This window comes from Brachyhypopomus gauderio, chromosome 14 (genome assembly GCF_052324685.1).
Source record: "Brachyhypopomus gauderio isolate BG-103 chromosome 14, BGAUD_0.2, whole genome shotgun sequence".
In the NCBI taxonomy this organism is placed as follows: Eukaryota; Metazoa; Chordata; class Actinopteri; order Gymnotiformes; family Hypopomidae; genus Brachyhypopomus; species Brachyhypopomus gauderio.
Window position 1 is genome coordinate 11,478,720 of NC_135224.1, and position 15,363 is coordinate 11,494,082.

General features: G+C 45.8%; 1 long non-coding RNA gene across 2 annotated transcripts; it reads right to left on the bottom strand.

Annotated features, from left to right (window-relative positions):
- Window positions 1-5,973: 5,973 nt before the first annotated feature.
- Window positions 5,974-7,673, bottom strand: LOC143475548 (uncharacterized). 2 transcript variants are annotated; one of them, XR_013121043.1, is made up of 4 exons: window positions 7,503-7,673; window positions 7,291-7,350; window positions 6,227-6,379; window positions 5,974-6,134 (listed from the first exon to the last, which is right to left on the bottom strand). It is a non-coding gene; the product is annotated as an uncharacterized LOC143475548 (long non-coding RNA). The 2 variants fall into 2 exon arrangements; XR_013121042.1 differs by having other exon boundaries at window positions 5,974-6,379.
- Window positions 7,674-15,363: the final 7,690 nt, after the last annotated feature.

Below are 15,363 nucleotides of genomic sequence, written 5' to 3' on the forward strand. Positions count from 1 at the left end.
CCTGGTTATGGTTATGTTGTACAATTAGTAAATATGTGTGTATTCATGTGTGTCATTTAGTTTACCTTGCCCTGTGTCTATGTGACTGTTTATGTGACTGAAATATTGTATTTTGTAGATTATAAAAAGAATAATCAAAACGAGGCTGTGCCCTTAGGCTATAGGGATTTTACCATGGCAACAGCACAACAAATGCAAAAGAAATTGTTTCTCCATATAAACGCGCCACTCACACGTTTTTGCAAATTTACAGATTGCTTGTGCCTTTTTTATGAGTTTTGACGTCTACCAACTGTTTTACACAGATATAGTGAGACTACATTTCACATTTTCTTATTTTTATAGAATGACCAATGGTAAGAATGATCTTTTTTGAAGTTTACGTGTCCTGAAGACTGTTGTAAGGTTACTGGATATAATGTAATAAGCAATATAATTTGTGAACAGTATATGGACTACTCATGTGTCATGTTTGGCTTTGTATGTAGATTTTGTGGTCTGTTTGGGTCAGGATCTTGTGAATGTTTGTCCTAACCCAAACAGCTTGGTTGATGTGATGGAATTGCTTGAAATATGTTGGAGGCTGTGATCTTGCTGAAGAGAGTTCATGTCTCTCGTGTGCTGTGCCCTTGTGCTTTGGAGAGGTCTCGTCTGTGTTGTGAGACATGCCTGCTTAGAGACATGCCCACGATTTTCAACACAGGTGGCTTTAAACCTGGTTATGGTTATGTTGTACAATTAGTAAATATGTGTGTATTTATGTGTGTCATTTAGTTTACCTTGCCCTGTGTCTGTTTATGTGACTGAAATATTGTATTTTGTAGATTATAAAAAGAATAATCAAAACGAGGCTGTGCCCTTAGGCTATAGGGATTTTACCATGGCAACAGCACAACAAATGCAAAAGAAATTGTTTCTCCATATAAACGCGCCACTCACACGTTTTTGCAAATTTACAGATTGCTTGTGCCTTTTTTATGAGTTTTGACGTCTACCAACTGTTTTACACAGATATAGTGAGACTACATTTCACATTTTCTTATTTTTATAGAATGACCAATGGTAAGAATGATCTTTTTTGAAGTTTACGTGTCCTGAAGACTGTTGTAAGGTTACTGGATATAATGTAATAAGCAATATAATTTGTGAACAGTATATGGACTACTCATGTGTCATGTTTGGCTTTGTATGTACATTTTGTGGTCTGTTTGGGTCAGGATCTTGTGAATGTTTGTCCTAACCCAAACAGCTTGGTTGATGTGATGGAATTGCTTGAAATATGTTGGAGGCTGTGATCTTGCTGAAGAGAGTTCATGTCTCTCGTGTGCTGTGCCCTTGTGCTTTGGAGAGGTCTCGTCTGTGTTGTGAGACATGCCTGCTTAGAGACATGCCCACGATTTTCAACACAGGTGGCTTTAAACCTGGTTATGGTTATGTTGTACAATTAGTAAATATGTGTGTGTTTATGTGTGTCATTTAGTTTACCTTGCCCTGTGTCTGCTTATGTGACTGAAATATTGTATTTTGTGAATTATAAAAAGAATAATCAAAACGAGGCTGTGCCCTTAGGCTATAGGCATTTTACCATGGCAACGGCACAACAAATGCAAAAGAAATTGTTTCTCCATATAAACGCGCCACTCGCACGTTTTTGCAAATTTACAGATTGCTTGTGCCTTTTTAATGAGTTTTTGACGTATACCAACTGTTTTACACAGGTATAGTGAGACTACATTTCACATTTTTTTATTTTTATAGAATGACCAATGGTAAGAATTATCTTTTTTGAAGTATACATGTCCTGAAGACTGTTGTAAGGTTACTGGATATAATGTAATAAGCAATATAATTTGTGAACAGTATATGGACTACTCATGTGTCATGTTTGGCTTTGTATGTAGATTTTGTGGTCTGTTTGGGTCAGGATCTTGTGAATGTTTGTCCTAACCCAAACAGCTTGGTTGATGTGATGGAATTGCTTGAAATATGTTGGAGGCTGTGATCTTGCTGAAGAGAGTTCATGTCTCTCGTGTGCTGTGCCCTTGTGCTTTGGAGAGGTCTCGTCTGTGTTGTGAGACATGCCTGCTTAGAGACATGCCCACGATTTTCAACACAGGTGGCTTTAAACCTGGTTATGGTTATGTTGTACAATTAGTAAATATGTGTGTATTCATGTGTGTCATCTAGTTTACCTTGCCCTGTGTCTATGTGACTGTTTATGTGACTGAAATATTGTATTTTGTAGATTATAAAAAGAATAATCAAAACGAGGCTGTGCCCTTAGGCTATAGGGATTTTACCATGGCAACAGCACAACAAATGCAAAAGAAATTGTTTCTCCATATAAACGCGCCACTCACACGTTTTTGCAAATTTACAGATTGCTTGTGCCTTTTTTATGAGTTTTGACGTCTACCAACTGTTTTACACAGATATAGTGAGACTACATTTCACATTTTCTTATTTTTATAGAATGACCAATGGTAAGAATGATCTTTTTTGAAGTTTACGTGTCCTGAAGACTGTTATAAGGTTACTGGATATAATGTAATAAGCAATATAATTTGTGAACAGTATATGGACTACTCATGTGTCATGTTTGGCTTTGTATGTACATTTTGTGGTCTGTTTGGGTCAGGATCTTGTGAATGTTTGTCCTAACCCAAACAGCTTGGTTCATGTGATGGAATTGCTTGAAATATGTTGGAGGCTGTGATCTTGCTGAAGAGAGTTCATGTCTCTCGTGTGCTGTGCCCTTGTGCTTTGGAGAGGTCTCGTCTGTGTTGTGAGACATGCCTGCTTAGAGACATGCCCACGATTTTCAACACAGGTGGCTTTAAACCTGGTTATGGTTATGTTGTACAATTAGTAAATATGTGTGTATTTATGTGTGTCATTTAGTTTACCTTGCCCTGTGTCTGTTTATGTGACTGAAATATTGTATTTTGTAGATTTTATAAAAAGAACTAGAGATGTGCATTTCCTGAAGGAAATACATAGTGCTTGAAAAGAGATGCAAGTCTGTGTGTGTGTGTGTGTGTGTGTGTGTGTGTGTGTGTGCATGTAGTGTATATGGTGTATATGCTCCATCTGCCCCATCTACTCCATCTACTCCATCTTCTCTATGTGCCCCATTTGCCCCTCTACTCCATCTGCCCCATACGGCCCTCTGCTCTATCTGCCTCATCTGCCCCTCTGCTCCATCTGCCCCCTTTGCCCCATCTGCCCCTCCCATCTGCTCTATAAAATCTATAACTCTAATCGACTCCAAAAACGGATAGCACACCACACAGAGCCAAGACCTTCAAAACGCAGTTCGAACGGAGTCTGTACGTTAAGCGGTTCGGGCCGCATTAATTGCAGAAATTTGGAGAAAAGGAATAACAATATAGGGCTTTTCAAGCCCTATAATAATCAAAACGAGGCTGTGCCCTTAGGCTATAGGCATTTTACCATGGCAACGGCACAACAAATGCAAAAGAAATTGTTTCTCCATATGAACATGCCACTCACACGTTTTTGCAAATTTACAGATTGCTTGTGCCTTTTTTATGAGTTTTTGACGTCTACCAACTGTTTTACACAGGTATAGTGAGACTACATTTCACATTTTCTTATTTTTATAGAATGACCAATGGTAAGAATTATCTTTTTTGAAGTATACGTGTCCTGAAGACTGTTGTAAGGTTACTGGATATAATGTAATAAGCAATATAATTTGTGAACAGTATATGGACTACTCATGTGTCATGTATGGCTTTGTATGTAGACTTTGTGGTCTGTTTGGGTCAGGATCTTGTGAATGTCCTAACCCAAACAGCTTGGTTCATGTGATGGAATTGCTTGAAATATGTTGGAGGCTGTGATCTTGCTGAAGAGAGTTCATGTCTCTCGTGTGCTGTGCCCTTGTGCTTTGGAGAGGTCTCGTCTGTGTTGTGAGACATGCCTGCTTAGAGACATGCCCACGATTTTCAACACAGGTGGCTTTAAACCTGGTTATGGTTGTTGTACAATTAGTAAATATGTGTGTATTTATGTGTGTCATTTAGTTTACCTTGCCCTGTGTCTGTTTATGTGACTGTTTATGTGACTGAAATATTTTTATTTAGTAGATTATAAAAAGAATATAATTTGTGAACAGTATATGGACTACTCATGTGTCATGTATGGCCTTGTATGTAGATTTTGTGGTCTCTTTTGGTCAGGATCTTGTGAATGTCATGAAGCAACACCATACCTGTCAAGTTTTATATTTAAAAAGACATTTCCCGTATTTGACGTCATCACCTAATTTGCATAATCGGTTATTTGCATATAGCTGCAATCGAGGCTGTAGGACAGACGAAAACATATTTGTGTCACGTTGAGGACCCCGGCCCCTCCCTTTTGGGCGTGTGTAAACGTTGTCCACGTGCTCTGTCTGCGTTTTCGGAACTCCGTGGTGACAGCTTTGTTGTGTGAATAATGTGTCTCACCTGTGAATCGTCTCGTAATCACATGGGGCTAATGTGGTCTGTCTATTTAATGTGCGCTCGCGCAGTGTCCTGTGCTCGTCGTTGTCTATGTCCACACGTTGCTGTGAATGTTTATTGTTCTCCGTGCGCTATTGCGCAATCTTGTTAAAAATAAACCGTGACGTTTGCTGCCATCGAGGGATTCCGTGTCTCATTCCTCGCCACTACCCGCGCGTCACAGAACGACGAGCCGACCAGAGACACCCGAACATGCCAGGCTACAAGCCTAAGCCCAAGAAGGGCAAGAAGCCCAGCAAGCGACACCACCACGCATCGTCCTCCCCCCCGCGCCGCAACTCCACGCCGACTCCGGAGCAGCTGAAGCGGGATCCCGAGTGCTCCTATCTGCTGTGTGCGGCTCGGGAGACCGCTATACCGGAGTTGGCTGAGGAGTACCGCAAGACAGCGGTGCGGGTGTGGCGGGAGAGACATCCCTCGCCTTCCCGGGAGCTCTCGCCTGTAGGGGTCAGTGTCCCCGAGCTATATGGGGCAGAGGGCGAGCTGGGAGAAGACTCCTCCTCGCACCACGAAGCTACGCCAACGTCGGAGCAGCTGAAGCGGGATCCGCAGTGCGCCGACCTGCTGCGGATGGCTAGACAGGCGTCCAGCCCCGAGTGGGCGGTGGTGCTCCGCCAGGAGGCGGTTAAGGTCTGGCTGGCCAGACACCCGTCTCCTCCCCGCTCCCTCTCACCGCTGTGGGTGGGCTCGTGCGTCCTCGGAGCTACAGAGTCCACCCCAGAGAGCGAGTTCGGGGAGGAGGACTCCGAGGAGTAGCAGGAAGGAGAAGACTACCCCCCTTCTATATGCGACGCCTCCACCGTGGACTACGGTGGAGAGGAGGAGGAAGAGGAATACCCTCCGTCAGAGGACTCCGCCTCCACCGTGGACTACGGTGGAGGGAACGGAAAGGAATACCCTCCCTCGGAGAACTCCGCCTCCACCGTTGACTACGGTAGGGAGGAGGCGGAGTCGGAGGAAGAATCGGAGGAGGAGGATTACCTCCCTCTGCCAGTGTGCCCCTCTCGCACCGCAGAGAAGGGTGAGGAAGAGGAGGGCTCCTATACTACGGAGGAAGAAGAGAGCCCTCCCCCCTCAGAGAGGTCTGTGGAGACCGTAAGAGGGAAGCGGATGCCCTCTTCCGCTCGCTCCAGAGACAGTGCTATGGACTGCTCCCGGGGTGGCAGCCCGGAGCAGCCCATGGAGTGGAGCCGGGGAGAAGAGGAAGAGGAAGAAATGGAGACCGAAGGGGACCACTCACATGGCCCGTTCGGTCAGTCCGTCAGCCGCGATGCACCAGGCGCGTACGCAGGGTTTCCCCCAGGATTTCCTTGAAGGTGCGGTGGCAGGACCCCCCGGTTGGGAACCGATAATTTATATCACGTTAATGATATCACGATATAACACAATTACACATGTTTCCAGTTATTTTCTTTATTTCCAACACATTCAGTGGCACATCTGGCAGGCTGCCTCAGAGCATTTAATCCTCCTGGATTTTTTAAAGAACAGCTCTAAGGCCTTCTGGTATGGGAACTCAAGGACTGAAGGTCCATTAATACTGATACGCATGCACGCAGCCAGGTGCTCCCCCTGTAGCCTGTTTCTCAGGTCTGTTTTCACCTATTATGAATACATACATGAAGGCTTCATCAATGAAATGCCCAATGTTACGGAGTGTGTATTTTATTATAAAAAATTAAAGTGATACTTACCCTATTCATCGTAGAGAAATCTCTCTCACAATTAACACTGGAGACAGGCACCGTCAAGGCTATTGCTGCCAACTTACTTAATGAGGGGTATAGCTGGGGCCACTCCTCATGCTGAGATGCCAGCTTTGTAAGAATGTGGAGCTGATCCATATCCTGAGAGAGAGAGAGAGAGAGAGAGAGTTACTGGTATCATGGCAGACGGTCGCCCAGCTGGACCACAGGTATATGCGTGCACACATAGACATCAGGTGCTAAAGCACCACCAACTCTGCCCTTTATCAACGAAAGTGCCCTTTTAAAACTTCGTTTAAAAATATATATATTATTATTATTATTATTATTATTATTATCATTTTACTGAGGTCGGTTTGAAATGATCTTTTGAAAACCTGAGCGATTAAAAACAATGCCCTGAAATGAGCCACCACCTCGCACACACCCGATCTCTCTCTTCCTTTAACACCAGATGCGCTGCGGCAGCAGTTCAGTTCAGCGAGTGGAAGGAAGCTGAACTGACGCTGAACATTCACAGCACGCCTTTCGCTCTTGGCCACGCCTCTTTCCCCGCCCCCACACAGAGGGTGAAACCGGAGCAAAGAAAAGAGAGAAGCGCAAAAAAAAATTATGAACGTAAAATGCCAGACGCAAAGAAAAGCAGTGACGCGCAAACAAAAGAAAGAAACGCAAAAGGGAGAAAGTATTGCAAAAAAAAAAGCAGCAACATAAAATGTGAAACGCAAAGAAAAGAAAGAAACGCAAAAGAGGGAAAGTATTGCAGAAACAAATTAGGAACGTAAAATGCAAAATGCTAATCTTATATTTGCGATATTATTATTTTTTCGTCACCATTAAAGACCCTAATTTGACTCCATAGTGTTAGGGCTATGTTTGGTCTGAAACAGACGTCAGTCTCTGGTTATATTTGAACCAAAATCAGACGGACGAAACACAGCCCAATTTTCAACGTCTGTTTTTGGGCTAGACGCAGGCCATGACGGGCCGACCAGATTTAGCCCAAAAAACAACGTCCATAGGACGTCTGGTGCTTGGTGGGGTAGGCTTACCTGTTCAGTTTCTTCATCTGGCTCTTTTCTTTTTTTGGCGAAGTATTTCAGCAAACTCATCTGAAAGAGGATGCGTTGACGTTAGGAATCGAAAATTTTCGCCGAATATGTTTCTTTTCTGAAAGGAAATACAGCTAAACTGATATAACCCTTGAACAATGTTCAACAACTTGTTCACAAATATAAAAAAACATAATTTCAACGCCACATACCTCGGATTTAGTTGTCCAGTTTGATAGCCGGTGTCCTGTCGAGATGAGCTCCTTTTCGCTACTGATCAAATTCCAGTGTCAGAAACGAGAGAGGGCGGGGCAACGCTGATCAAGCGCGGGAAAGGCAGACGAATGCTTTGACGAGGCCAATTACACTATAAAAAGCCGGGCTCCGAATTTTCACGAAGGGTGGCGGGGAAGAACGAAGGCGTGGCGGACCGCCGCACTAAAATGAACGTGGCGGAAACCCTGCGCGTACGCCAGCCCCGGCGCTCCTGGCACGTCAGCCCGCCGCGCTGCCCCTGGCACGTCAGCCCGCCGCGCTGCCCCTGGCACGTCAGCCCGCCGCGCTGCCCCTGGCACGTCCGCCCGCCGCGCTGCACCTGGCGGAGAGTCTGCAGCAAAGGCAGGAGGAGCACCGCCTACTGCAGCGCCTGCAGCACCAGCAGCTCCGGACCTCTCTCCCCTGCTCGCTCTCCTCCTGGCGTGAAGCCTGGCGCCTGTTATGTGTTTGTCTGTGCCAGTGTTTGTCAGTCTTCCCGTGTGTATTCCTAACCCATTTTTCCCATTCGTTCCTCTATGTGTCAATGTGCCTGTGTGCGTGTTTGTGAATGTCCCGTGTAACGTGTCTAACGTCTTTTCCCCTATGTTCCCAGGGAGGGTGTTCTAGGCGGTCCGTGGCGGACGCTTCCCCGAGGGCAGTCACCTCCCAGATGCAGGACTGAGCGCGTCGGATCCGCCCATCGTCGTGGGTTCGGGGCACTCGGTCCTGTTGGCACCCCGGGACGGGTAGTGCCCTTGGAGGAGGCGTCTGTCACGTTGAGGACCCCGGCCCCTCCCTTTTGGGCGTGTGTAAACGTTGTCCACGTGCTCTGTCTGCGTTTTTGGAACTCCGTGGTGACAGCTTTGTTGTGTGAATAATGTGTCTCACCTGTGAATCGTATCATAATCACATGGGGCTAATGTGGTCTGTCTATTTAATGTGCGCTCGCGCAGTGTCCTGTGCTCGTCGTTGTCTATGTCCACACGTTGCTGTGAATGTTTATTGTTCTCCGTGCGCTATTGCGCAATCTTGTTAAAAATAAACCGTGACGTTTGCTGCCATCAAGGGATTCCGTGTTTCATTCCTCGCCACGACCCGCGCGTCACAATTTGGAGTGGCAAAAAGTGAAAAAAAAACACCCCAAATATGTTTTGAACTACAAATGTGACTAAACCCGTGAGTTTTCAATTTATATTTTTTTTAAAGGATTCATGTGCCGCGCCAAACAGTATTCTGTCACTAGCCTCGCGAGAACTGCCACCTGCAGTAGTCTGGGTGGCAGTTCCACCTGCAGTAGTCTGGGTGGCAGTTCTCGCGAGGCTAGTGACAGAATTCTGTTTGGAGCGGCACATGAATGCTTTAAAAAAATAAAAAGGAAAACTGAAAATAAGGGTGAAAAAAAAAATGGGATGACGCCGGGACAGAGCAGTAAAATATGGGACTTTCCCGGCCAAAACGGGACACTTAACAGGTATGGGCAACACACATACATGGCAGGAGTAACAACGACTCTACAGTCACATAAACAGACACAGGGCAAGGTAAACTAAATGACACATAAATGACATAATTACACACGTATTTAATAATTGTACAACATAACCATAATGTAATACAATCGGTCCAATGGGGGACTTCACAACTTACCCATGAGCCCCTGCGGCTCCGGTTTTTGATCTGTAATTAATAATGGAAAAATGCCCATTTTTATATAGAATTAATTTTAGCTAGTTGCCACAACAGTAGGCATTCTGCCCATTTGCCCAAATCCAGCATGTAAGATTATACGCCAAAGGAGACCTCCATGCTCAAAGCTTGCTAGGCAGAGGAGACTAATCTTTCAGTTTGCATTATGTTATAATATGGATACCCAATATGGTTAATGCATCACTCTGTGACGTGTGTGAAGAGTACTGCAAAAGTGACATCTAAACTAACAGAGACATATAACAAACAGCATGTGTCATATTCGTTGTAAATGTGAACAGGAGAAACACTGTCACAGTTTAGAGTGAATTGGCCCCATGAAAATATGATCCTGCAAACATGCCATTAATGTACAGCTCTGTTCGAAATAGCCTACTACACACTGGATACTGCATACTGGACTCAGTATATACTGGATACTGCATACTGGTCCTCGTAGTAGTATGCAGTACAGCGATTCTTTTGATGTCTCAAAATGGCGGACTTTTTGTCAATTTTTAGAAGATACCACAAGAGAAGGCAGATAAGAAAGATTTTAACAGCTACCTTTATGACATTCATTTTGGAGGAGTTTAAAGACAGTACAAAATATCTACTAACTCAGACAGATCCGCGCCACATCCGACATGTTTTTTTTTTTATACGGACAATATGAAATTGGTCGCGTTGCATGATGGGATGCAGTACACCACGAAGATAGCTCTGTTTGCGTACTGGAATATTTTGCGGAAGTAGTAGGTCATCCGGGTATGTTTCGCGTACTGGAAAATTTCATTTTGGTCACATACTGCATACGGCATCCTGATTTGGGGCTCAATCAGTACGCCAGTAGTATGTAGTAGGCTATTTCGAACAGAGCTTACATCAGTGTCCACAGAGAAGTGTTTGATACAAGATAAGAGGAATGAAAGGGCAGGCAGTTTACTGAGACAAGTCCAGAGCCGGAGTGACTAATCGGGAGATTCAGGAGGATTCCCGATGGGCCGGCTCATGTCAATCTCTAGTTTGGGCCGATTGAGAGGGGGGGGGGGTTATTTTGGGCCCCGGATTTGGGCATGAAACTCCCGGGCTGAAAATGTGGCCCACTCCGCCCCTGGACAAGTCTACAGTGAGTAGGCTGTAATGAAGCCTTTCCTACACACTGCATGTAAACTTTTACCTTTGAGGCTGCACACCAAGCCCAGAGCCAAAGAAAACAGTGGTATAAGCCAAGGGAACAAAGTTATTTTGAAAATAAATAGGTGGAAATAAAATAAATAGAAAGGAATTAAAATGAAATAGGAAGCAGAAGGAACAGGAAGAAGTAAGAGAACTAAAATTAGAGCAGAACTGTGTGTGTGTCAAGTTGTGGGGGGGCCCCCCTACCGGTCGCCCCCGGTTACAGCGGCAGCGGTCCTGTTTTTGGTCACGTGATGTTCGTCCCTCAGGTGGGCGGGAGCCGTGATCCGTCTCACCTGAGGGTCGTTTGTTTGTCTATATACGTCTTGTCTTTGTACCAGTTGACTGCTGGTTATTATTTCCTTAATCTGGAACCATGCACGGGTTTTTGGTTTGCACACTTTCTATTAAACCATCCTATTTCCCTGAGACTTGGCGTGATCGCTTCCTTTTTGAGTTGCTCACCCTGCCTGTCACAGAATAACCAGCCACCTTCGGAAGCCGCCAGTCTCCTTTGCATTCTCCATCTTTCGTATTCATGTCTCGTGGTAAGTGTTTGTCTACGTGCTGTGTGTTTGTCGTGTATTGTCCGAGAGAGTGTTGAGTCTGTCCCCACTCGTCCCGCCGTGTTTAAATGTTGTTTGTGTAAAACCCGTAAGTAACACGGCGGTGACTAGAGCTGGGGACCAGTAGACTCCGCTCTCGCCCAGCGAAACTACCGGTGCCTCACATTGCGCACGTCCGTTATCGTCTGTATGTGTGTGTGTGTGTATGTACGTTGTAGTGTTTTGTTTTAATAACGACGCGGACGTGAGCGAGTGTGTGAGTGTGCCGTGGTGTGTGTGTTTCGCTGGTGGTGTTCGTGTGTGTATGTAGTCGGGTCCACCGGTGCGTGCCGCACGCTATAACGCGTGTGACGCGAATCTCTCGGCTCCTTTCGCCTCGCTCACCCGATATCCCGCGGTGACGGGGGTGAGCGACTGCGAGCCCGAGAGACGCGTCGCTGTGGGCGTGACGCGTGAGCCGCTCGCGTATAGCTCTCTCTCTCTCCAAAGATCTGCGGATCCCGTTGGGAAAACGGTGAGAGAGAGAGAGCTGGAGTAGGCGCGTCGCGCTCCACAGAGCGCGCGCATCGGTGGGTCCTGTCCGTTTTTTAGTGTTCTCTGTCTTTGCGTGTTCGTTTTGTCCTAGAGTGTAGCGTGCTTTATTTTATGTAATTCCTCTCTTGCGCCCCTCTTCACTGTGTGTGGGGAGGGGTCCATTTGAGGTCCCGTGCCACTGGATGTGGCACGGAGGGCATCTTGGGTGCGTCAGTGTTCTATGTAGTGTCTGTGTTTTTTGTTTTGTTATTCCCCAGAGGGCCCCCCCCTAAATATGTTTTTGGGGGGGAGCTATGGGGTTCCTGAGCCACGGCATGTGGCTCAGAAGGCGCTGCTCCTTAGGGAGAACTGGCCTTTGGGAGGGACCCCTGAGCCCCTTTGTAGGCTGAGGATGCCTGGGGTGTATGGACAGGGTGTCTCCTCATGTCAAGAAGGGGTCCCCTCCCCCTGGGTATAAGGGGGTGCAAGGGTCAGGGCAGTGCACGTTATGTGTTGTATGTTGTCTGTGTGCGTGTGTGTGTGATGTGTTGCAGGTCGCTCCTGGAGGTGGACTGCGGCACTCCCGGACCTAGTGGGGTCTCCAGGCGGAGACCCTCCCCTTCAAGCTCAGGGTGACCAGCGTATCCCTGATGCGGATTGCCAGGGCCCTGGTCTCTGGCGCTCCTGGGTTGGGTGGAGGAGTCCACCTTGAGATGAGGGGCCCCGGGAGGGGTTCACTCCCCAGGAGTCTGGGGTGACCCCTAGCGAAAAGGGCAGGGGTCAGCTCCGAGCGAGGAGGTAGGTTCGGGAGGTGTTGGTGGAAGCCGTGGCCGCACCCCAGTGTGGCGGCCTGCACACATCCACACCTATGACGTTTGTTGGGCCATGTGCTCCCGGTCCGCACACAGCGGAGGGGCTTAAGCGGCCTAAGGTCGGTTAGGGCGCGAGGGCCCTGTGACCGACCGGGGCGTGGTTATCGTCTTGTTGACGGCCCAGTCGGTCCAGGGTCCCGCCCAGGAGGCGAGCTAACCTGTATGTGTTTTTATGTTTCAGCTCCAGGACTGCAGGGAACGGGTCCCTGCCTGGTCTGCGTCCTGTGACGAGGAGCTTATGTGTTTTGTGTTTCAGCTCAGGACGGCAGGGAACGGGTCCCTGTCTTGTCCCCGCCCTCCCGCCCCTTTGTTGTGTTTTGTGTGCTGCCGCTGTAAGCCGCACATCCAGTGGGGAGTGCGGCTTTGGTGGGGGGGTCTGTCACGTTGTGGGGGGGGGCCCTACCGGTCGCCCCCGGTTACAGCGGCAGCGGTCCTGTTTTTGGTCACGTGATGTTCGTCCCTCAGGTGGGCGGGACCCGTGATCCGTCTCACCTGAGGGTCGTTTGTTCGTCTATATACGTCTTGTCTTTGTACCAGTTGACTGCTGGTTATTATTTCCTTAATCTGGAACCATGCACGGGTTTTTGGTTTGCACACTTTCTATTAAACCATGCTATTTCCCTGAGACTTGGCGTGATCGCTTCCTTTTTGAGTTGCTCACCCTGCCCGTCACAGTGTGTGTGTGTGTGTGTGTTGCATTTGTTTGAACTCTTTGTAAATTCATCTCCTCTTGTGCCCCTGATGCCCTAACCCCCTTTCTTCCTCCCTCTTTCTCTCTCCTTCTTGTATTGGTGTGGCAGGATTTAGGGACTCCACATTGCATTCACTCAGAGAGCTGGACATGGAGAATTAATCTTTCAATCTCTCCTTCATCCGTCCAACATAAGTGCAAGTCAGCTTAGTTTTGATACTAATGGCCTCTTTATTCTCTCTCTCTCTCTCTCTCTCTCTCTCTCTCTCTCTCTCTCTCTCTCTCTCTCTCTCTCTCTTTCTCTCTCTCCTGTTGCCAAGGATCCAGGTAACTAGATATCCACCATGTTATACAGAATAAACTCTATGACAGCACCCAAATGTGTTTGTTTATTGCCTTTTCTACACAAGAAGGCCAGTATTTTACATGATGGATTTTATGACCCACCCAGTTGAGCAGGAGAAAAATAACCATGTTATAACAGCACTTCCTGAAGTAGAAATAACTTATACTGAATTACATTGACGCTTTGTCCATAGTGTATGCTAGAGGTCAGTCCTGGGCCTAGACATTTGCATTAATATGATATAGAATGCTCTCTGATACGTTCTGGTATTGAGAGAGTGGGGCGGCCATTCTGAAAAACAACAAAGTCCTAACTAGCTATGGCAACATTTAGGTGCTGACCTTAGTAGTTTGGGGAGCTTTTCCCCCTACGTCTCCAATTATGAAACTAACAACAAATGTTCTGTTAATATTATGGTGGGGTGTAGCCTACATTGTGTAAAAAGCTTGTGCCCCAAGATTACCCATTTGGTAGTGGCACAGCTGATTCTCAGCTGACCACAGAGAGCTGCTAGCTGCAGACCTAGTTTGATGGTGTTACTGTAATGATTAATACAGTAGTTGTGATCATGAATATGTGTTTTGTTGAAGTCTTTAAATGTTGAAGTTTATTCCGTAATCATTTTTTTTTCTTTTCCTTTTCATATATTTTTTTTTATATTTTTGATTTGGCCACAGAAAGGCAGCATGTGTGGAGAGATACAGAGAGGTAGGCTACATAACACACAGGTAAATGGATATAAACTAAAATAAGAAACTAACAATAAAGTATTTGAGATAAAGAGTTTGGTTCCAAAACACTATAAATACGTTTTGATCAATTTGAGTAAAAATGTGTTTTCTTTAGCAAGAAAGTGGTAGGCTGAAAACCACTGTTTTCTGTTTCAAACTATCAAATACCATAGTAAGGTAAAAAAAAAAAACTCAAACAAATCAAGATTTTAATATTAAAAAAAAACAATTCGTACCTCGAGATACGAGCTGCTCTACATACGAGCGATCCAAGATACGAGCACCGAAACGAGCAAAATTTCTGTTCGACATACGAGTGCACGCTCGAGATACGAGCATGAACCACTAGGTGGCAGTACAGTACTGTATTTCAATACTGTTGTAGCGACAACTCCTCGCAGCGAATTCCCTAACAGACAGGCACTTGGCCCTTTAAGTGACACTGGGGGAGCGGCGCCTGCGCGCGCCAGGGGAGGGGGAGAGGACAGTGCTTTTGTTTAAGTTGCGTGGTAAATAAAGTTTCCCTCCTCGGGATTTTCTGGATTACGCAGTTTCTGCCTTATTTCTTGAACCCGCTTCACTGTACTACAAACGTTTCGACAGAAACAAACCTCGTTGGACAGATTTTTTATGAAAAAAACAGATCTGCGTGAACATGCCGAAAGTTCACCCAAAAGGGCTAAAACAAACGAGTGAGTGTTTAAGCAACTTTTTAAGTTTAGGTAATGTGATGTGTGTACGTAATTTTTACAGTTTAAACATGTTCTCTGTTACGGTAATTTCTATTGTTCAGCATGTACGTACGTGTGTACCGGTGAAGTTACTGTACGTATTGTTTAATTATACATGTTGCGTGTGCCTTTATTAATAAAGAACATTTTTTCTTTATTTCTTTTTTTCCACATTTACGCTAGTTTTGTGACTTTTTTAAGGACCGGAACCAATTACAATACTTTACATTGTTAAATTGCTTCGAGAACCGAGCAGTTCGAGATACGAGCACGGGTCTGGAACGGATTAAACTCGTATCTCGAGGTACCACTGTACAGTTTTTGATGACTGCTAACGTGCGTTTGTCCAATCTGTAGTCACATTTTAAAAACTCCAAACACAGTGAACACAACATCAGTTTTCAGTGGCAGTACTATTAGTTCAATTCATGTTGTTATGACACAAAATGCAGTCATTTTACATGTTTTTATAATGCTTAAATTTTCTATACACACAAGGTTAT